This window comes from Gossypium arboreum, chromosome 6 (assembly GCF_025698485.1).
Source record: "Gossypium arboreum isolate Shixiya-1 chromosome 6, ASM2569848v2, whole genome shotgun sequence".
NCBI classification, from domain to species: domain Eukaryota; kingdom Viridiplantae; phylum Streptophyta; class Magnoliopsida; order Malvales; family Malvaceae; genus Gossypium; species Gossypium arboreum.
In genome coordinates, this window is record NC_069075.1 from 16,003,268 (window position 1) to 16,027,805 (window position 24,538).

Genomic DNA, 24,538 nt, shown 5'->3' on the forward strand with positions numbered 1-24,538 from the left:
CATTTCCAACTCAATCCAAGAAGTCTAAAGAAATGTATTCCCGTTCGAATGTTTCAGCAGGGTATTCACACAGAGATCGTGAGAAACAATGCTCGGGTTTTAAATCTGAAGCCACCTCAATGGCAACTATGGGCAATGTAAGGTCCAATAGACCCGAATGTCCACAGTGTGCCAGACTTCATCCTGGCGATTGTAGGTTGAATGACCGGGCATGTTTCAAGTGCGGCTCTCAAGAGCATTTTATCCGTGATTATCTTGAAATGGTTGAGAAGGAAAAATTTTAGAGTGTAAGGCCGAGTAGTACTGCTACAAGGGGTAGGCTACCGAGAAACACCGAGAATGGTGCTAGTAGTAAGGGTATGACGAAAGACACCCCTGTGAGATATGAAGCTCGAGCAACTACCAGAGCTTATGCTATCCATTATCGCAAAGAAGTGACATCTCCCGATGTTATCACTGGTACTTTTTCTCTTTATAACACTACTGTAGTTGTATTGATCGATACTAGATCCACTCATTCTTATGTATATGTGAAATTGGTAACTAGTACAGGTTTGCCTATTGAGTTTACCGAGTTTGTGATTAGAGTGTCAAACCCTTTAGGAAAACATGTATTAGTTTATAAAGTTTGCAAGAATTGTCCCTTAATGATTCGAGGTCACTGTTTTTTGACTAATTTAATGATGTTGCCCTTCAATGAATTCGATGTTATTTTGGGTATGGATTGGTTACATTGCATGATACTGTAGTGAACTGTAAAAGAAAGATTATTGAACTGAAATGTGAAAATGGAAAAATTATTTGGATTGATTTAGATGAGTCGAGTGAGTTACCTGTTGTGATTTCTTCGATGTTTGCCCAAAAATATGTAAGGAAAGGTTATGAAGCTTATCTATCTTATGTGCTGAATACAAAAAGAGTCTGAATTGAAAATTGAATCAGTGTCGATAGTTTGTGAATGTCAAGACCTGTTCCCGGAAGAGTTGCCTGGGTTACCTCCAGTTAAAGAAGTTGAATTTGGCATTGAGTTAGTCCCTGGTACTTCACAGATATCGATTGCTCTGTATAGGATGGCTCTGACTAAATTAAAAAGAATTAAAAGCTTAGTTTCAAGAATTGATAGATAAGGGTTTTGCGAGACCGAGTTATTCCCCCTAGGGTGCTCCAGTGTTATTTGTAAAAAAGAAAAACTAATCCATGAGATTGTGCATTGATTACCGACAACGTAACAAGGTTATCATAAAGAATAAGTATCCTTTACCAAGGATTGATGGCTTGTTTCACCAGTTGAGAGGAGCAACCATGTTTTTAAATATTGATTTGAGATCTGACTACTATCAGTTACGAGTTAAAGAGTCAAATGTGCCGAAAACTGCTTTCAAAACAAGGTACATGCACTTTGAATTTCTTCTTATGCCATTTGGATTAACTAATGCCCCTGCTATTTTCATGGACTTGATGAACTGAATTTTCTGATCATATTCGAATAAGTTTTTAGTTTTTTTTTTATTGATGACATACTGATTTATTCTCGTGATGAGACCGAGCATGCCGAGCATTTGAGAGCTATTTTACAAATTTTGAGAGAAAAATAGTTATATGCTAAGTTCAGTAAAAGTGGGTTTTGGCTTAGAGAAGTTGGATTCTTGGGACATATCGTTTCAGGGAATGGTATTCAGGTTGATCCCAGTAAAATTTTGGTGATTGTTAATTGGAAACCACCAAGAAATGTGTAAGAGGTTAGGAGCTTTTTAGGCTTAGCCGGTTACTACCACCAGTTTTTCAAAAGATTTTTGATAATTGCTACTCCTATGATGAGATTGTTGCGAAAAGAGGTCAAGTTTGAGTGGTCCAGAAAATTTCAGCAAGGTTTTGAGAAGTTGAAAGCCTTCTTGACCGAGGCACCGATTTTAGTGCAACCTGAATCGGGAAAAAACTTTGTGATTTATAGCGATGCATCACTAAATGGATTAGGATGTGTGTTGATGCAAGAAGGTAAGGTGATAGCCTATGCCTCGAGACAATTGAAGCCACATGAGAAGAATTACCCGACGCATGATTTGGAATTAGCCGCTATTGCGTTTGCTTTGAAGATATGGTGACACCATTTGTACGATGAGAAATGTCATGTTTTTACCAACCATAAGAGTTTAAAGTATTTGATAAATTAGAAGGACTTGAACTTACGACAATGAAGATGGCTCGAGTTGCTGAAAGATTATAAGTTGGTGATTGATTATCACCCGGGTAAAGCGAACGTTGTCGCGAACTCCTTGAGTAGGAAGGCCTCGTTTACTTTGAAGGCCTTGAACACGAGATTGACTTTATCTGATGACGGTTCTATTCTAGCCAAGTTAAGAGCTAGGCCAATGTTTAGTTAGCAGATTTGTAAAGCCCAGAAATGTGAAAGTGATTTGCAAGCCGAGAGAGCTCATTGTGAATCAGTTAGTGATTCAGATTTTCATGTGGGATTTGATAACTATTTGATGTTCCGAGGTAGAGTATGTGTATCGAAGAATGATGAACTTATTCAGAAAATTCTTCATGAGGCGCATAATGGCTATTTATCTGTGCATCCAGGTAGTACGAAAATGTATAATGATTTAAGGGAAATGTATTCGTGGTCGGGCATGAAAAGAGATATCTCCGAGTTTGTTTCAAGATGCTTGGTATGCTAACAAGTGAAAGCTGAACACCAAGTGCCTTCGGGTTTTCTTCAGCTAGTGATGGTACTTGAGTGGAAATGGGATAGGACTACGATGGATTTCGTAACGGATTTTCCTTTGACACCGGAAAAGAATGATGTTGTATGGGTTGTGGTTGATAGATTGACGAAATCGGCTGACTTTATACCAATATGTACTAATTATTCACTTGATAAGCTAGCTGAGCTATACATGCTGAGATTGTGAGATTACTTGGGGTGCCTGTTTCTATTATTTCAGATAGAGATCCGAGGTTTACGTCGAGGTTTTGGAAAAAGTTTCAAGAAGCCTTGTGTACAAAATTTAGTTTTAGTACCGTATTTCATCCACAGACCAACGGTCAATTCGAAAGAGTAATTCAGATACTTGAAGATATGCACCGATGTTGTGTATTGGAATTCAAAGGTAGTTGGGAAAAATACCTACCACTAGTTGAATTCGCCTATAACAATAGTTTTCATTCGATTATAAAGATGGCGCCTTATGAGGCAGTGTATGGCCGCACGTGTCGAACGGTAACACCCTTAACCCGTATCTGACACTGGATTAGGGTTAAAAGGCATAATCAGACATATCAGAACATTTCGCATTCATTACACAAACATCGTAGCATCATAGTCAAACATCAACATAAAGTCCATGATAAGCCATACAAGTAACATATTTTAATCCCATTCTTGATGTGTTTTTGGATGATTTATTATATGAATTAGTGAATTTGATGCTCCTAATCTTTTAAATTTATGTTTCTATACTTAGGTGAGCATAGAAGAGTGAAAAGAGCAAAAATGAGCCAAAATTGGGAAAAAAGAGCTATTTCTAGGATCCACACGGCCTGGACATTTCCACACGGGCTGGCCACATGCCCATGTGAGCCACACAAGCTGGCCATACGCCCATGTGCCAGTCCGTGTCAATTTCGCACTCTACTTCCCTATTACGTGGAAAAACCCAATTTTTAGGGTTTCTGAGCATTCTAAAGTCTATAAATACACACTAGAAGAGGACCTAAAAGGGGCACATGGAGTAAAAAGCAGAAATTACTCAAAGAACGCCAACGGATTCAACTCGGAAGTAGGATATCCTTCAATACTGAAGATCTCCCTTCAATTTCTCTCAAAGTTTTTAGGCTTCTTTATTTTTTTTTTGTTTTCCTATTTTTGAGATGTTTTTCCCCAAAATTATAAACTAAATTCCCTAGATACCAAGGGAAGATGAAACCTATGACGGATCTTATTATTTAATTTTCTGAAGTACATGATAAATACTTGTTTTTGTTCTTAATTATGTGTTATTAATTCTTGCCTTAATATTTTCAAGATATTAATTCAAGTTTGATATGCTTATTCAGTGGAGCAAAAGTCCCTATTTAAGAGTAGATCTAGCATAATTAAGTGGAGTTTATTGAAATCCTAAAAATAGGACGACATAAATCTGTTGGATTAGAGTCAAATCTAATAAGGGAATCCATAGATCGAATTAATTCGATAATATAAGTTTTAATTAGAAAGAGATTCCAATTAATCAACCTAGAGTCAATTGTTCTTAGTCTCAAAAGAGATATTAACATGATTTAGGGATTTCTACAGATCAAGACAAGTGAATAAATCATTTAATTTAGAGTCAAAATAATAAGTGAAGTCTAGGTGGATTCTTCCTTGGGTATTGTCTTTATCATTGGTTTATTCGATTATTTCCTTCACTCTCTATCGTGTTCATTAGTTAATTAGTTTAGTTAATTTTAGATTAAAACAAATCTCTTTCATTTTAGGCTAAATAATAGAAAGATAGTTAATACTAGTACTTTTAGTCCTTGTGGATACGATATTCTGGACTCACCATAGCTATACTACCATTCGATAGGTGCGCTTACCTTAGTCATGATCGTAGTCTAGTTTAGTGTTTCATAAAATGATCATCAAGTTTTTGGCACTGTTGCCGGGGACTAAAATATTAGGAACACTAGATTTTTATTACTTTAGCCATTTTTATTTTTATTTTGTTTTACTTTTAATTTACTAACTTTTCTTTTGGCAGGTTCCTTTAGTTTATGACTAGAAGAAACTTGTCAAGACCTTTAGTATTCGACAGTGAGATTGAAAGTACAGCTCACAGAAACCGTAGTGAAGCGAGGCAAAGTCAATAAAGTACAATAGAAGAGCAAGAGGATATTATTATTAATACTGAGGAGATGGTAAAAAATCATAATAATCAGTTACCTCCTGCAGTTGTTGTAAACCATGTAAATCTAAATCCTGCTCCTCATACTATGTACGATTATGCCAAGCCCAATTTAACTGGGGCTAAATCGAGTATTGTTAGACTTGTTGTTGCTACAAATAATTTTGAACTGAAGCCTAATACTATTCAAATGATTCAACAGTTTGTTCAGTTTGATGGTTTGCAGGACGAAGACCCAAATACTCATTTGGCTAATTTCCTAGAATTCTGCGACACTTTCAAGATAAATGGTGTTTCTGATGATGCTATTCGGCTACGGTTATTCTCCTTCTCGTTGAGAAATAAGGCTAAGTAGTGGTTGAACTCCCTACCACAACATTCTATCACTACTTGGGATCAAATGACAGAGAAGTTTTTGCTGAAGTACTTTCCACCGGCTAAGACAACCAAATTGAGGAATGATATCTCTTCCTTTGAACAAATGAATTTAGAGACTTTATATGATGCATGGGAGAGGTATAAGGATTTATTGAGAAGCTGCCATCACCATGGGTTACCTCTATGGCTACAGGTTCAAACTTTTTACAACGGTTTGAACCCCTCAACTAGGTAATTGATCGATTCATCCGCTGGTGGGACTTTGAATAACAAAACACCTGAAGAGGGTTACGAGTTTATAGAAAAGATATCACTGAATAATTATCAGTGGCAAGTCATGAGGACAAAGCCGATAAAAGTAGCCGGTGTTTTTAACGTTGATGCGATCACCATGTTGTCAAATCAGGTAGAACTTTTGAATAAAAAGATTGATGGTTTATATGGTTCTACGCAGATACATGATGGAAATAGAGGAGGGAAACATCCAGAAAATTGATCCTACAACCTAAGCACAGAAGATGAACAAGTCAATTATATGGGTAATAATTTTAGACCACAGAATAATCCATATAGTAACAATTATAATATAGGTTGGAGGGACCATCCCAACTTCTCTTGGGGTGTTCCAAGCTTTCAACCACCTTACCAGTAGGAGAAGAAGCCGAACCTTAAGGAGATGTTGATGAAGTTTATTTCAGTGTAAGAAACTCGTTTCTAAAACACCGAAACAGTGCTCAAAAATCAACAAACATCGATTCAAGGGTTTAAGAATCAAATCGATCAATTGGAAAAGATGATTTCAGAATGACCACAAGGTAGCTTGCCAAGCAACACTAAAACTAACCCAAAAGAGGAACTTCATCCGATCACTGTTCGAGATGAAGAAGGGTTAACTGAATCTGAATCTAAACCGAGGCAAGAAACTGTTGTAAGCAATGGTAAGGTTGAGGTGAGCCAAAATAAGCAAGATTCGGTCGGTAAGGAATATAAACCTCATGTGCCATATCCAAATGCGACAAGGAAAGACCACACAAACGAACAATTTGATAAATTCCTTAAACTATTGAAAAAATTACATATTAACTTACTGTTTATTGCAGCTCTTTCGCAGATGCCAAATTTCGTTAAATTTTTAAAAGAGCTTTTAGAAAATAAGCTAAAGTTAGATGATTCATCGCATGTAGAGCTAAATGAAGTGTGCTCAGCCATTTTGCAGAATAAACTACCCAACAAATTGAAAGATCCAGGGAGTTTTACTATTCTTTGTTTAATTGGTAGTTTAAGTGTTAATAATGCTTTAGCTGATTTAGAGGCTAGTATTAATGCCATGCCCTACAAAATGTTTAAGCAACTAGGTCTTGGGAAACCCAAACAAACTAGGATGAACATTCAATTAGTAGATAGAACAATTAGATTTCCTAGGGGTATTGTTGAAGACGTACTCGTCAAAATTGATAAATTTATTTTCCCAGTTGATTTTGTTGTTCTAGACATGGATGAGGATAGTGACATACCATTGATTTAGGATGACCCTTTTTAGAAACTGCTAGAACTATCATAGAGGTTGGTACAAGTAAGTTAATACTTCATGTAGGATGACACAATTAAACTCCAAGCTTGTGATTCTGTTAGGATATCTAGTGATCGAGATGATATTACGAGTTTTGTTAACGTTAATAACCTTGTGGCTCAACATTCTTTACAGGAAACACCTCAGAAAAACGTGACAGAGCCGTAGTGCAATTTACATAACAAAAATAGAACAAATCTTGAAGAAAGAAGATTACAAATCAATGAACTAGATGAATGGCGGACGCACGTCAAAGAGAAACTTAAAATACACGATGAGCCAAAGTGACTCCATAACGGGCCCTCGAATCGCCACTTTAGAGCCTAATGCAAATGGTGCAATTCTTTTTACAGTACTGAATATTTTCTCATATGGTACAGTTGAGGTAAGTCATTCTAAATTTGGCACTTTTAAGGTAAATATTACTCAGCTAAAACCTTATGTTGATAATACAATTGATAGTGAGAAAGAGGAGTTTCGACTCCGTGAACCACTGTAACCGTGTGAATACGAGGTAAGTCAAGCTTACACATTAAATAAGAGCTTCTTGAGAGGCAACCCGAGTGTTAACATTGCTATCTTAACATTATTTCATGATTTTTCTAAAACTTAATTAATTTTCAAAATCTAAAAAAAAAAGTGTGTTTTTGACCTACATAGCTTGGCCACACGGGTGTGTGGAGCACACGGCCTGGCCACACAGGCGTGTGGGATCTCACAAGGGCGTGGGAAAAGCGAAGGAAAACACACAGGCCTGAAGACACGGCCATGTGACCCACACGGTCTGGACACACGGGCGTGTCTTAGGCCGTGTGAAACCTGGAGCTAATTTTTTTTCAAAGTCAGAGAGTTTCACGGCCTAGCCACACAGGTGTGTGGAGCACACGGCCTGACCGCACGGGCGTGTGGGATCTCACATGGGCATGGGAGAAGTAAAGGAAAACACACACGGCCTCGCGACATGGCCATGTGACCCCCACGGCTTGGACACACGGGCATGTCCATGGTCATGTGAAAACTGGGTTAATCACCCCAATTTTATTTTATTTTATTTATTTTTAATTGTTATATTATTTATTTTTATTTTACTAATTAATTAATTAATTTATTATTCTTATACTTATATTTTAATTTTTTTTATATTTTAATTTTTATTATTTTAATTTCTATTTTGTTATTTCTATTTTTTTCTTTCTTATTTTTTTACTATTATTATTACAATTACCTTTTAAGTTTATTGATATCATTGAGTTTATTTTTTTATTTTTTATCTTTCTTTTAATTTTGTCTTAGTTGTTTTATTTTATTTTATTTTTTCTCTTCAACTTATTTTCATTATTATCTTTTGAAAGATTTATGGTTGTTTCTAATCGAGTTATAACCCCTTAATCTTCTTTATTATTTGTGTTTATTTTCTTGTTAGTTTGCTCGGAATCATGAGTTACATTTAGATTTGATTGCAATTCTGCTTTTCACTATTCTGAAAATTTCATCCAATATTTAGGGCAGTTTCAATTTTCTCCCTCTTTTATGATATTCTACTTATACTGTGATTATATATGTTTGTATATTGAGGACAATGTACATCTTAAGTGTGGGGAGGTTATCTGTAGAATAATTAGAAAATCCATGAATTATATCTTATGTTTAAGTAATTTTCTCACATTACTATTAGAATGAATTCTTATTGATTTATGATTATCATTGATGTGTTTTGGATTAAATTCATAGGTAATTGTGCATTGATTGTTTAAACTTTAAGACACTAGAGAATCAAGCATGATAAGTATAAGTCTATTTTCAGAATTAAAAAATTTAGGTTGTTTTCCTAAATTGAAGTATTACCTTGAAGTTTGAGATTTACAAGATTAACATCAAAAACCATAATTTTTTGTGAGATTTTGAGCCTTTAGAGCATACACTTTTGTTGCTCACTCTATTATTGGTTATGAGTGTGTCAATACTGATTGGTCATTCTAGAACTTGCTTCGATTATACATGTCAAGACCATACCTTTGATTTGATATACTGAGATGATAAAGGCACCTAGGTTTTAACCCACTTATCCCATGAGCCTACCTTCATAATTAACCCTTAGTGAACCCCCTTTAAGCCTAACAAATTGTTTCTTGATTTACTCTTTAATATTAACCCATAACTCTTTTTTTGATTCATTGAGAATTGTTTCTCGTTTTATTGACTCCCTTTTTGTCGAGATTTGATTTGGTTATTTGCTTAACTATGTTCTTTTGTTTCAATTGTTAAATTTTCTCTTGTTATCCATTGTTCTAAAAAAAGGTGAAAAAAAAAAGAAGTTAAAAAAATACATTTATGTTTATTATTACTAGTTCTATGTTTTTGAGCTAAAGTAGTTAATTTCATATTCTGAGAAGTAGCTCCTATTATTCTTTAATAATTTCGATTAATGTAATTATTCAGTATTAGTTTATTTTTCTAGTTAGGTAATTTATCAATTTGATCCCGATTCTAACCTTCTTTTTCAGCCTTTATCCACACCTTTAACCCAAGCCCCGTTACAACCCTTCAAAGGCCTTTTGATTTGTGTATCATATCATTTTATAGTGGTGGAGATTTGATTTTCATGCAAACCTATGGTAATGACTTTTCATAATTGACTTTTGAGTGCTTAATTTTTGAACCTTAAACACTTTGAGTGATTTGAGTGAATCTTTAGTGAGGATGTAAAATCTTGTCGATTTTGAGTTAAATGTAATTACTTAGATAAGGGGAGATACCTATGTTTTCATGTCTTAAAAAAATGTGTGACTTGGTTTGTTTGAATCTTTAGGGCTCTTTTAGTGGAATTATCAATGTGTGATTAATTATGAATTATGACAAAACATTATTATGAGAATTACAAGTTGAGAAAGGTTAATTTTAATTGTAAGTTAAGGATTTTGCTTGCAAATGCTTAAGTGTGGAGATATTTGATAAGCCACAAAAGTAACATGTTTTTAATCACATTCTTGATGCGTTTTTGGATGATTTATTGTATGAATTAGTGAATTTGATGCTCCTAATATTTTAAATTCATGTTTCTATACTTAGATGAGCATAGGGGAGCGAAAAGAGCAAAAACGAGCCAAAATTGGACAAAAAGAGCTGTTTTCAGGATCCACACGGCCTGGGCATTTCCGCACGAGCTGGCCACACGCCCATGTGAGCCAAACGGGCTAGCCACATGCCCATGTGCCAATCCTTGTCGATTTCGCACTCTGCTTCCCTGTTACGTGGAAAAACCCAATATAAATACACACTAGAAGAGGACCTAAATGGGGGGCACACGGAGTAGAAAGCAGAAATTACTCGAAGAATGCCAACGAATTCAACTCGGAAGTAGGATATCCTTCAATACTGAAGATCTCCCTTTAATTTCTCTCGAAGTTTTTGGGTTTCTTTATGTTTTGCTGTTTTCCTATTTTTGAGATTTTTTCCCCAAAATTATGAATTAAATTCCCTAGATACCTAAGGAAGATGAAACCTTTGACGGATCTTATTATTTAATTTTTTGAATTACATGATAAATACTTGTTCTTGCTCTTAATTATGTGTTATTAATTCTTGCCTTAATATTTTTAGGATATTAATTCAAGTTTGATGTGCTTATTCAATGGAGCAAAAGTCCCTGTTTAAGAGTAGATCTAGCATAATTTAGCAAAGTTGATTGCAATCCTAGAAATAGGACGACATAAATCTGTCAGATTAGAGTCAAATCTAATAAGGGAATCCATTGATCGAGTTAAAGCGACAATAGGGGTTTTACTTAGAAAGAGATTTCAATTAATCAACCTAGAATTAGTTATTCTTAGTCTTGAAAGAGATATTAACATAATTTAGGGATTCCTACGGATCAAGACAAGTGAATAAATCTTTTAATTCAGAGTCAGAATATTAAGTGAAGTCTAGGTGGATTCTTCCTTGGGTATTGTCTTTATCATTGGTTTATTCGATTATTTCCTTCACTCTCTGTTGTGTTCATTAGTTATTTAGTTTAGTTAATTTTAGGTTAAAACAAATCCCTTTTATTTTAGGCTAAATAATAGAAAGATAGTTAATACTAGTACTTTTAGTCCTTATGGATATGATATTTTGGACTCACCATAGCTATATGGAAACACAAAATTTTATATACTTTTCATACCCAATTTTAGTTAAATCCATGCAAATCCGGTTAAATTCTTGTCAAAAATTAATTAAATATTATAAAATAATTAAATCATGTTAAAATATGAAAATGGTGAATTTATTTAATTTTATACTTAATTTTGATTAATTTTGACTATTTTTGACAGATTCGAGCAAAGGTCAAAAATTGGCTCGGCTGACACTACTGAAAGCACAAAACCGAGAAGCAATTTGAAGTATCGAGGCACCTTAATTTCTAGCCTAAGACAGTCCAGAAATGTGTATTAATTCATAATTTAATTAATTTTAATTTATTCCCCATTTAATGTGGGTTAAATAAATTATTTTTAATTAATTATGGAGAAAGGGTCTAGTTGAACCGCACTAGTCGAGCCGAATTGAGTGAACCGAACCAGCCACTAAATGGGGAGCCCAGAACTGTCCATATGCTGACCCAAATCAGCATTTTATCTGATTAAATATGCTTGCAAAAAGGCCCTCAAAAGACTTCTAAATTGTATTCAAACCCCACCTTAAATTATGGCTTTGTAAATTTGCCCCAAGCTTAAAATAGCAAAGTGGAAACTCTCAACTTTGCCATGTGTGTGGCAGGCCAAGGGAGGTCTCTTTGGCTGCTGGAATTTTCTATTTTTAGCAGCCACAATCAGCTATAAAAGCCACCCCTTGCTAATCATTCAAAGCATCACTCACTTTACATCATTCTCTCATTCCCTTTCTCACTTTTCTCTCATTTTTTTTCCATTCCATTCCCTCTTGTTCAACTGCCGATTTCTTCTCTTGGAAAAGAGGCTTCTATCAGCCATTTTGGAGCAGCAATTAGGTTTTCATAAGCCACCTTGATAGCCAAGGCCAACGAAGAACGAAGAACGGAGCAACTAGTCAAGCCACGGAGAAACATCAGATTTGCCTCTTGTTCCCTAACTCTTTAATTTCTGTTGTTGTTTTGATGAACATGTTTATGAATATTTATGCTATTGAAATGGTTATTTTAATCAATCCAGCTTAAATTATGTTTGTGTTGGGTTGATTATATTCTGCCTGCTTAAATTGTTAAAATGATGTTTATACTGTTATAAGCCTCGGTAAGATGCTTGATTAAGTAAAACCATGCCTAAGTTATTCTTGCATTACGATTGTGGGGTAACTAATGAATTAATTATTTAAACGGATTGAAATTGTAATTACTTGACACAGTACTTAATCAGTGCATGTTTATTCTTCTAAGGTAGCTGAAGGGTAAATTAGCAATGTATCTGGTGATATTATTGTCTTGCATAACTTGCAAGATTATTGTGATTAAATTGTTTCAAGGTAAGGATGCCTTGTTGCTTCACAAAGTCTTTTATATGCTTATTAGATTTAATTAATCATTTGAATTGACATAGGGATATGCAAGAGATTGGTTCAATTTAATGAGTATATATGTGCAACAGCATGTTTGCTTGCTAGAATCTGTTTAGTCGGTTGAATTGACATAGGGATATGTCAAGAGATGAATGGATTTTTGTATGTAAGTTTGTTCATAAGTTAGCAAATTACCGGGTTGCTATGAATTTATTCGTAACAGTATAAACATGAGTTTAATAATTCTCAGTTCAAGAAAAATAATTAATCCAACACAAGTATTGTGACAGCCCTAAAGTGACCCTAGTCAGAAAGCGGTTTCGGGACCACTAAACCGAGTCACCAAATTATTTGAATATGATATCTATTGTCTAAAATATGTGATTATGAATGTGTGAAAGTTTTAAGCTTTGATTTAGTAAATTGCATGTGAAATTAGTCGATAGGACTTATGTGTGACACTTTCGAAATGTAATAGGTAAATCTATAAGGATCTATTAGTGCATGTAATCAAAGGGGTGGACTTGCATGTCAATTTCCCCCTTTTTATTTGCTAGTGGCCGGCCATGACAAAGGATGATGGGCAAAACATGTCATAAAACATGTTGTGACAATGGTGTATGTTAGGAAAAATAAAATAAGGAGTATGGGTAATAAAGAAATGGAAGAAAAAAAAGAATGGTGTGAGTGTTCCCCCCTTGTCAGTGAGTTGAGGGAAAGAAAAGGAAAAAAAATTTGTTCATCATTTTCCATTTCTTTGGGCCGAAAATTCTAAGGAAGAAGGAAGGAGTTCTTGCTTCATGTTTGGTTTGGAAGAGGATTAGGAGGAGGTTTGGCCATACTTGTATCTAGATTAAGGTATGTTTGAGGTTGTGCCATGAGATTCATGCATGTTTTTAGTTGCTAGCTTGAGTCCTAATTAGCCCATGGTTCAAAACTTTGCTATGTCATGGGGATGATATTCGACCAAGGTGGATTTTGTGTTAATGCCATTGCATGCTAAATATGAAGCTTGTTAATGATACATGTGATGGTGGATTGATGACTCTTGGATTTTCTTTTTAGCATTTTTGAGTGAGACATTAAGTTCTTTGTTTAACCATGACCAAAATTGAAATGGTATGGTGTTGTGATGTATTCGGCCATGGTATATTCATAAGTATGATTGATGCTTATTGCATGGTAGGTAAGATTTGTGTTTTGGATTTATATTCATGTTTAGTTATAATCAACTTTGAGATTCGGCTCTTGCACATATATATATGTATATATATATGTTTGCACATAATGAATTGGTATGACATATACAATATCTCAAGGTATATATTTACATATGATGGTGTTTCGGTTATGGAGTACATGATGGATGCGTATTGAGTTATAATATGTAATGCATTAGTTAGTAAAAGGTATGCCATTTGTGTGTGGTATTGAGTATATAATTGGCCTCAACATAGACATGCATAATCGGCCACATGAATGAGTACATAGGTTGATGTGTTGTTCGCCATAGGTAAGCATATTGAAGGCTTTATCTTGACTTAGAAAATTCGCTAAGGAGAGTATTAACTAATGTGTTGAGTTTGATTCATGATTCCGTGCATATGTGACTTTAATGTCTTATGAATATATGTGGGCTAAGTACCTTGAGTTCCTCTTTTCGATGCTCAAATGATTAAATCAATTTATTTGTTAAATTAAGCTCAAGAGCAAAGGGAACTAAATCCGATAAAGGAAGGAAAAAGTGGTCGAATAGCCATCTAATCGCTCGACAACATCCGAGGTAAGTTTTCGAGTAATGGAACTTGGATTATGATTTGATTAGATCATGTCTTAAGCAAATCAAAATCATGCTCTTTGTGTGTGGCTATTGAGCCGAAATTGCAAGTGTGATAAGTGTCTTGTGTTGAGTTTTGCTAATGAAAATGAAATACTAATGTGTCATGATTTATTGATAATTGTGCTTGGTTATTTGAATGATGTCCTGCTAAGTCCTCAAGGCTTTGTGCTAAGTGACTATATCCGGACTAAGATCCAAGGCATTTGTGCGAGTTACTAAATCCGCACTAAGATCCGAAGGCATTTGTGCGAGTTACTAAATCCGGGTTAAGTCCCGAAGGCATTTGTGCGAGTTACTAAATCCGGGTTAAGTCCCGAAGGCATTTGTGGGAGTTACTATAACCGGGCTATGTCCCGAAGGCATTTGAATGAGTAGCTATATCCGGTTAAACTCCAAAGGTACGTGATTCAGAAATGAATGAATTTGCTGTAAAAATTTCAGTTAATACGCTTGTGAAATCCCAACAACGAGGTATGTTTTCATATGTGCTTTGAATTAGTTGAGCCCTTACAAATAAGCATTCGCTCAGTCAATAAATGAGCTACCGGCCTTTGGCTAAGTTGATCTTTTGTGTATGAACATAAGGGCTGGTAATGTGAAGTAAGTATGATATTGAGAATTTGTGCATATGAAATTATCCGTTTAGCTATATTAATGCTATACTTTTGTTGTGCTGGAATCCCTTGCTCAAAACTTACTAAGCATAAATTGCTTACTTCGTTTCTTTGTTTCTCTGTTTTATAGATTTTGGCTCGTCAGCTATCGGACTCGGGATTTTTGGAAGTCAAGTCTCCCACACTATCAAAGCCCCTTTGGTACAATTTTGGTTGAACTTTGAAATGGCATGTATAGGACTACCCTTTTTGTTGTTGGTCATGTACCCATGGATTTTGTGTAAATTTGGATAGCCATGCGAAAATGGCTTATATATGTTTTAGCATAGTACGATAATCGTTTTGTATGTTGATCATTAAGAGGAATGGAAATGTTTGGAAACGATTAGCCATTGGAATGGTTAATCATGATCATACTTTGTGCTATGTATGCAAAAAGGGCTAATTGAATCATGGAAATTATGAAATAGGTAAAGTCTACCTCAAAGGCAGATGCTGACAGCAGCAGTGATGTGGATGTGAAAAATCACTAAAAATAGTAAGAATGGAATTAAATAGTGAATAAATTATGTAAATGAACCTTGATGAATCTACTTTCATATGGAAGAAACGAAACTGTCATATGAGTTGTATGTTAAGAGATATTTAGGTTTTCGTGAAACAGGGCCAGAACGGTTTCTGGAATCCCTGTTCCGAATTTGGAAATTCATTATAAATTAACCAGAGATAATTAGGAGTCATGCCATATATGTATAGATTCCTCTTTGAGTCTAGTTTCTATAGAAACAAATGGCATCAGTATTGAATCCCTGCACAGGGAGATATCCAAGTCGTAATGCATGAAGGTCAGTGTAGTCGAACCCTGAAACAGGGGAGACTTTAACTAATAAAATATACTAAATGGCTTGACCAAAAATTCTAGAAAAAAATCTGTTGATGGAAATATGAGTCTAGTTTCAGGGAAAAATTACAAAACTGATTTTCGAGTTTTGAAACTCAAGATATGATTTTTAAGTCGACAGTGATGTAGTAACCAGCTTGTCTAGAAATTTTTAAATGGACTGTGAAAATAATTAAAGTTAAGTCTGTACGCACCTTGTGTTCGACTCCGGTAACGGACTCGGGTACGGGGTGTTACAATTAAATTGGTATCAGAGCTACGGTTTAGTCGATTCTAGGACTACCGTAATGCGTTTGGGTCTAGCTATACATGTCATTTTATGTGATTATTTGATAGTGTGGTGATTTCGACATTTGCAAATGTGTTTATTTATAGTAATGGATCCCGATCCCGACCGAAGCGGTAGTGATGATCTTGAGAGTGTAGCGCTGCTCAAGACAAGGGACAAAGACCGCGGACTCTCAACCTAATGCTAGTAATCCAAATGATGAAGCTAGACAAGCTTTCTATAACGTGATGAATGATTGGTTCAACCAATACATTCGAACTAATACTACTGTTCCACAACCTCCATTCCCAACAAACACAACCCAAGACCTACAATGCCTCCAGAATCGACCAAATAAGGTCAAATAAGCCCCAGCTTGATAGAATCCGAAAACACGGGGCTACTGAATTTAAGGCTACGGATAGTGATGATGCCGAGCAAGCTGAATTTTGGTTGGACAACACTATTCGGGTAGTCGATGAACTATCTTGCACACCCGATGAGTGCCTAAAGTGTACTATCTCCTTGCTACATGATTCTGCCTACTATTGGTGGAATACGTTGACTTTTGTTGTGCCTAGAGAGCAAGTAACTTGGGAGTTCTTCCAAATCGAGTTTCGAAAGAAGTATATCAGTCAGAGATTCATTGACCAAAAACGGAAGGAATTTCTTAAACTCAAACAAGGTTCCATGTCGGTTACCAACTATGAACGAAAATTTGTGAGGCTTAGCCGGTACGCACGAGAATGCATTTCCTCAGAAGCTGTAATGTGTAAACGTTTCGAGGATGGACTAAATGATGATATAAAGCTGTATGTTGGCATCTTGGAAATCCTAGAATTTGTAGTACTTGTTGAGCGAGCTTGCAAGGCCGAGGAGCTCAAGATGGAGAAAAGAAAAGTGAGGTGGGAGCAAGGGAGTTTCAGAAGAGGTCTTGGGAAGCCCTTCCCATATCATCGAAGAAATTTAGAGATGGCTTGGGCGGTCTAGGGACACTTCGGGCTTTTCTAGACGAGATCGCGATCGACCCCTGTGAGCACACGAGTCACTTCGATCGCCATGTTGGAAATGATCGTCGAAATAGAACGGAGTGCCGATTGTGGCAAATGGCATTCGAAGTTGTAGATTCCATGACCGCTCTGTTACAAGTGCGGATCGGTTGACCACTTCATTAAAGATTGCCCGAGGTTGCTGAATGAATGTAAATCGAGTGGGAAACCGGTGCTACCATCGCCGAGGTAGACCATCTAGAAATACGGGCAATGCTAGTGGTGGTCGAGAGGATCTAGAGATGCTACGACCAGATCCAAGGCTCGCGCTCTGCTAGGGCTTATGCTATCGCCGCACGCGAGGATGCTTCCTCGCCGGATGTTATTACGGTACTTTCACTCTCTTTGATACTAATGTGATTGCTTTGATTGACCCGGTTCTACTCATTCTTATATATACTGAAACCTTAGCATCCAAAGAAGACTTTACCTATTGAGTCTGCTGAGTTTGTAATTCGGGTGTCAAATCCCTTGGGTCATTACGTGCTTGTCGACAAAGTGTGTAAGAAATGCCCCTAGTAATTCGAGGTTCTGCTTTTCCGCGGACTTGATGCTTTTGCCGTTCGATGAATTTGATGTTATTCTTGGTTTGGATTGGTTGACCGTGCATGATGCGGTTGTGAATTGCAAAAGCAAGACTATTGATTTGAGGTGCGCAAATAACGAGATGATCCGAGTTGAGTCTACGGACTTAAAGGGTTGCCAATTTGTAATATCATCAATGTTGGCCCAGAAATATGTAAGAAAGGGGTGCGAAGCATACCTTGCGTATGTACTTGATGATAAGGAGTTAGAAATAAAACCCGAATCGGTGCCGGTAGTTTGTGAATACCCAGATGTTTTTCCCGAGGAATTACCGGGTTTGCCACCTGTTCGGGAGATAGAGTTTGGTATTGAGCTTGTACCTGGGACTATGCCGATTTCGATAGCTCCGTATCGTATGGCACCAACCGAGTTAAAAGAGTTGAAAGCTCAGTTGAAAGAATTGACGGATAGAGGTTTCGCTCGACCAAGTTTCTCACCTTGGGGTGCACCAGTATTGTTTGTGAAAAAGCAGGACGGAACCATAAGGTTGTGCATTGACTATCGTCAGCTGAATAAAGTGACGATAAAGAATAAATATCCATTACCGCGTATTGATGATTTGTTTGATCAACTAAAGGAGCCTCGGTGTTTTCAAAGATAGATTTAAGATCGGGTTATTATCGATTCATGGATTCGAGATTCGGATGTACCCAAGGCGCTTTGAGCGAGGTACGGTCACTACGAGTTCTTAGTGATGCTGTTCGGGCTCACTAATGCCCTACGGTATTTATGGATTTGATGAATCGGATCTTGAGCGATATTTGGGTGATTAGTAGTTGTGTTCATTGATGACATCTTGGTCTATTCAAGAGATGAGACCGAACATGCTAAGCACCGAGATTAGTATTGCAAATTTTACGGATAAGCGGTTATATGCTAAGTTCAAGAAGTGTGAGTTCGGTTAAGAGAGGTTAGCTTCTTGGGTCATGTGGTATCCGCGATCGGTATTCGAGTTGACCCGAGCAAAATTTCAGCCATACTTAGCGGAAGCCTCAGAAATATTTCGAGGTTCGAGCTTTTTGGGACTTGCGGTTACTACCGACGATTTGTAAAAGGTTTCTCGATGATAGCCACACCCATGACGGCTACTTCAAAAACATGTTAAGCTCAAATGGACGGAAAAATGTCGGAAAAGTTATGATCAATGAAAACTTATTTGTGAAGCTCAATTTTAGTGCAAACCGAATCGTGCAAAGAGTTTGTCATGTATAGCGACGCCTCCCTACTTGGGTTAGGTTGAGTATTGATGCAAGAAGGTCGAGTTGTGGCCTATGCGTCGAGACAATTAAAGCCACATGAGAAAAATTATCCGACCCATGATCTCGAATTAGCTGCCATCGTATTCGCCTTGAAAATATGGCGACATTACTTATTTGGTGAGAAGTGCCATGTATTTTCGGATCACAAAAGTCTCAAATATTTGATGACCCAAAGAGACTTGAATCTGCGACAAAGGCGTTGGCTTGAGTTGTTGAAAGATTATGAGCTGGTCATTGATTATCACCCGGGAAAGGCTAATGTGGTTGCGGACGCCTTAAGCCGGAAATCACTGTTTGCTTTACGAGCAATGAATGTACACTTGTCTATTCTACCCGACAATGTGTTAGTAGCCGAATTAAAGGCCAAACCATTATTGATTCATCAAATTTGTGAAGCTCAGAAAGTCGACGATGAGTTGGTTGCAAAACGGGCTGAATGTGTTCCGAATGTGGAATCGGAGTTTCAAATTGATGATGGCGATTGTTTGAGGTACAGAAATCGGTTGTGTGTTCCAAGAAATTCAGAACTCATTTCGATGATTCTGAACGAAGCTCATTGTAGTCGAATGTCAATTCACCCGGAGAGTACAAAAATGTACAACGATCTGAGACGTCAGTTTTGGTGGCATGGTATGAAACGAGACATTTCCGATTTTGTTTCGAAGTGTTTAATATGTCAGCAAGTAAAGGCGGAACATCAAGTACCTACGGGTTTACTTCAGCCGATCATGATACCTGAATGGAAATGGGAACGAGTCATGATGGATTTTGTGTCTGGGTTACCAATGTCGGCAAGTAAGAAAGATGCGATTTGGGTCGCTGTCGATAGACTGACTAAGTCAGCTCACTTTATCCCCGTACGTACGGATTTTTCATTGGATAAACTAGCTGAATTGTATGTTTCTCAGATTGTGAGATTACACGGGGTACCGATTTCTATTGTGTCGGATAGAGATCCGAGATTCACCTCGCAATTTTAGAAGAAATTGAAAGAAGCTTTGGGTACCAAACTGCATTTTAGCACTGCTTTTCATCCCCAAACCGATGGTCAATCCGAGCGGATAATTCAGATACTCGAGGATATGTTGAGATGTTGCATCCTCGAGTTTAATAATAGTTTTCAATCAAGCATTAAGATGGCACCTTACGAGGCCTTGTACGGGCGTAAATGCCGTACACCATTGTTTTGGACCGAACTCGATGAAAGTAAAATTTTGGAGTTGATTTGATTAAAGATCTTTGAGCGAAAGTAAAAGTAATCCGTGAAAGTCTAAAGGCAGCCGCAGATCGTCAGAAATCGTACGCGGATTTGAAACAAAAAGACATTGAATATCAGGTGGGAGATAAAGTGTTGCTTAAAGTTTTGCCTTGGAGAAAGATACTCCGATTTGGCCGTAAGGGCAAACTGAGTCCGAGATTCATCGGGCCATATGAGATATCCGAACGAGTCGGTCCAGTTGCGTATCGTTTGATTTTGCCCCCTAAACTCGAAAAGATTCACGACGTCTTTCATGTTTCGATGCTTCGACATTATAGATCTGATCCGTCGCACGTAATTAGTCCATCAGAGGTTGAAATTCAAGCCAATATGAGTTATGAAGAAGAACCGATTCGTATCCTAGCACGTGAAGTGAAAGAGTTGCGAAACAAAAGGGTTCCGCTAGTGAAAGTGTTATGGCTCAAACACGGGATAGAAGAAGCTACTTGGGAACCCGAGAACTCTATGAAAGAGCGATACCCAAACCTATTTACCGGTAAGATTTTCGGGGACGAAAATTTCTTAAGTGGGGGAGAGTTGTGACAGCCCTAAAGTGACGCTAGTCGGAAAGTGGTTTCGAGACCGCTAAACCGAGTCACCAAATTATTTGAATATGATATCTATTGTCTAAATTATTTGAATATGTATAGCCTGTGTTTATTGTGGGGAGGGACATTTGTTTGAAGAATGTCCATCAAACCCTGAATCCGTATATTACATGGGTAACCAGAACCAAAACCAAGGAAGGCAACGACTGCAATCCAACTTTTATAACCCATCATGGTGAAACCACCCAAATTTTTCCTGGAGCAACCAAAGGGCTAGAACCAGTAACAACTACGCTCAACCTAGACTGACTCAGCTGCCTAGTTTTTCCCAACAAGTTCAGAAACCAGCTCAAGCCGAATCATCCAATAGATTAGAGAATTTATTGAAGGCATACATGGCAAAAAACGATGCCATTCTAATGAATTTGGAGAATCAAGTGGGCCAGCTGGCTACTAAACTCAGGAACCGACCACAAGGTGCTTTACCTAGTGATACGGAGAATCCAAGGAATTCGAGAAAGGAGCATTGCAAAGCGTTGACATTGAAGAGCAGAAAGACAATAGAGCCCAACACTATCAAAGCTAAAAATGAGCCATCTGATGCTCAAGACCCAGAGGAAGTTCAACCGAGTGTTGAAATTCCAGTTGCACAAGAACCAGAATCTAAAAAACCCGATAAGGTAATTCCAGAACCAATTAATTTTGATCAACTAACAACTCCGTTAGATGCTAAATTACCACAGAAATTGAATCAACCAATTCCAATAAAGAAACCACCACCACCCTACCCTCAAAGACTTTAGAAGCAGAAGCAGAAAATTCAATTCAAGAAATTTCTAGACGTACTCAAGCAACTTCACATCAACATCCCGTTGGTTGAAGCACTTGACAAAATGCTGAACTACGATCAAGTTTATGAAGGATATCCTGTCCAAAAAACGAAGACTTGGAGAATTTGAGACTGTAGCTCTGACAAAGGAATGCAGCGCATATCTTCAAGACAAACAACCCTCAAAGCTGAAGGATCCTGGATGTTTTACCATACCTTGCAACATTGGAGCAACATATTGTGGTAAGGCTTTATGTGACTTAGGTGCGAGTATTAACTTGATGCCTATGTCAATATTTAAAAAGTTGGGGATAGGTGAAGTTAGACCTACTACGGTTACACTTCAGCTAGCAGATCGATCTTTAACACATCCAGAAGGAACAATTGAGGACGTATTGGTACGTGTAGATAAATTTATCTTCCCTACTGATTTTGTTATCTTAGACTTTGAAGCAGACAAAGAAGTGCCAATTATCCTAGAAAGATCGTTCTTAGCAACCGAAAGGATCCTTATTGATGTGCAGAAGGGTGAACTTACGATGCGTGTTCAGGATGATCAAGTAACATTTAATGTTTTTAAGTCTATATGATTTCCTGACACAATTGATGATTGTTCTACAGTATCCGACTTAGAGGATTCATTAGTGGAAAAGGAGCTCAACTATGTTGAGGATCTGTTGGAACAAATTTTGAGATCAGATCCTCCAAATGATAAAGAGGAGGATGAATACTTAGCTTTGTTAGAAGCTAATCAAAGGGGATTTAATCCACAATCCCGCTTTGAATCTTTAGAGTTAAAGAAGAGGGAGTATGCCCAACCAAAAGCGTCAATCGAGGAACCACCTAAATTAGAACTTAAGGTATTACCTTCACATTTAAAATACATTTATTTAGGTAACGCTTCTACTTTACCTGTGATTGTTTCAGCAGAATTAATTACTGTGCAAGAAGAGAAACTTACCTTGGTGTAGAAACAATTCAAAAAGGTTATTGGATGGACCATAACCAATATCCGTGGTATTAGCCCATCTGTATGCATGCACAAGATTATCTTGGAAGATGGCAAAAAAGGGAAAATTTATGGACAATGAAGACTGAACCCCATCATGAAGGACATGGTGAAAAAGGAGATTATCAAGTGGTTAGATGCGGGTATCATTTATCCCATCTCAGACAGTTCATGAGTAAGTCTGGTCCAGTGTATGCCAAAGAAGGGAGGTATCACAGTCGTAGAGAGTGAGAATAACATGTTGATACCAACTAGAATAGTTACGAAATGGAGGATTTGCATTGATTACCGAAAACTGAACAAGGCGACTAGGAAAGATCACTTTCTTTTGCCATTCTTGGATCAGATGTTGGATAAACTCGCGGGGTGAGACTATTACTGTTTTCTTGATGGATACTCAGGGTATAATCAGATTATAGTAGCACCAAAAGATCAGCACAAGACAATGTTCACCTGCCCGTATGGTACATTTGCATTTAGACGCATGCCATTTGGTTTATGTAATGCACCTGCTATATTTCAAAGATGTATGATGTCTATTTTTACTGACATGGTTGAGAAGTACTTGGAAGTTTTTATGGATGACTTTTCAGTATTCGGTGATAATTATGATGATTGCTTAGCCAATCTAGCTAAGGTACTAAGGCGATGCGAAGAAACGAACCTAGTACTTAACTGGGAAAAGTGCCATTTCATGGTACGAGAAGGAATTGTTCTAGGGCATCGAATAACGAGACATGGAATTGAGATAGATAAAGCAAAGGTAGATGTTATCGAGAAACTCCCACCTCTAACATCTATAAAGGGTGTTAGGTGCTTTTTAGGCCACGTCGAGTTCTATCGAAGATTTATCAAGGACTTTTCCAAAATTGTTAAACCCTTATGAATATTATTGGAGAAGGACACGACGTTCAAGTTCGATGATGAATGCTTAAAGGCTTTCAAAGATTTGAAGAGTCGATTAGTTACGGCACCCATAATCATCACACCAGACTGGGATTTGCCATTTAAATTAATGTGTGATGCAAGCGTCTTCGCAATAGGGGCTGTCATGGGCCAGCGAAGGAACAAAGTTTTTCATCCCATCTACTATGCAAGCCGGACTCTTATAGGAGCTCAATTGAACTAAATGGCAACATAAAAAGAGCTACTTGCGATTGTATTTACTTTTGACAAGTTTCGATCTTATCTTGTAAGTACAAAAGTAACTGTTCATACGGACCACTAGGCAATTAAGTACTTACTTGCCAAGAAAGATGCTAACCGAGACTGGTCCGGTGGGTGCTTCTACTTCAAGAGTTCGATTTAGAAATTCAAGATCGAAAGGGAGTAGAAAACCAAGTAACAAATCACTTGTCTAGATTGGAGCCGCAAGAAGGGAATTCACCTAGTATACCAATTCAGAAAACATTTCCAGATGAACACATACTGAAGGTAAGTCATGGCCACAGTACCCCTTGGTTTGCTGATATTGCTAACTATTTAGTTTGTGGTTTGATGCCAATCGATAAGACGTATCAACAAAGGAGAAAGTTCTTTCACGATGTGAAGTACTACTTCTGGGAAGAGCCATATTTGTTTAAAAAGTGTGCAGATCAGATGATCAAGAGATGCCTGGAAGAAGATGAAGTACAAAAGATTTTATACCATTGTCACTCAGATCCTAGTGGAAGACATTTCGGAGGTACTCGTACGACGGCCAAAGTATTGCAAGCCGGATTCTTTTAGCCAACACTATTCAAGGATGCATATGCGTACGTAAAGAGCTGTGACCAATGTCAAAGGATCGTAAATGTCACTAACAGAAATGAGATACCTCGAACAAACATCATTGAGGTAGAACTGTTCAACGTATAGGGTATTGATTTTCTTGGTCCTTTTCCTCCGTCTTTTGGTCACAAGTATATATTGGTAGTAGTAGATTATGTGTCCAAGTGGGTCGAGGTTGAAGCCTATCTGACAAGCGATGCTAGGGTTGTAATTAAGTTCTTGTAGAAACACGTGTTCACAAGGTTTGGAACCCCAAGAGCTAT

General features: G+C 37.2%; 1 non-coding gene across 1 annotated transcript; it reads right to left on the reverse strand.

The window, feature by feature from the left end:
• Window positions 1-5,334: 5,334 nt before the first annotated feature.
• On the reverse strand, window positions 5,335-5,441 carry LOC128294615 (small nucleolar RNA R71). Its single transcript, XR_008284923.1, has one exon. It is a non-coding gene; the product is annotated as a small nucleolar RNA R71 (small nucleolar RNA).
• Window positions 5,442-24,538: the final 19,097 nt, after the last annotated feature.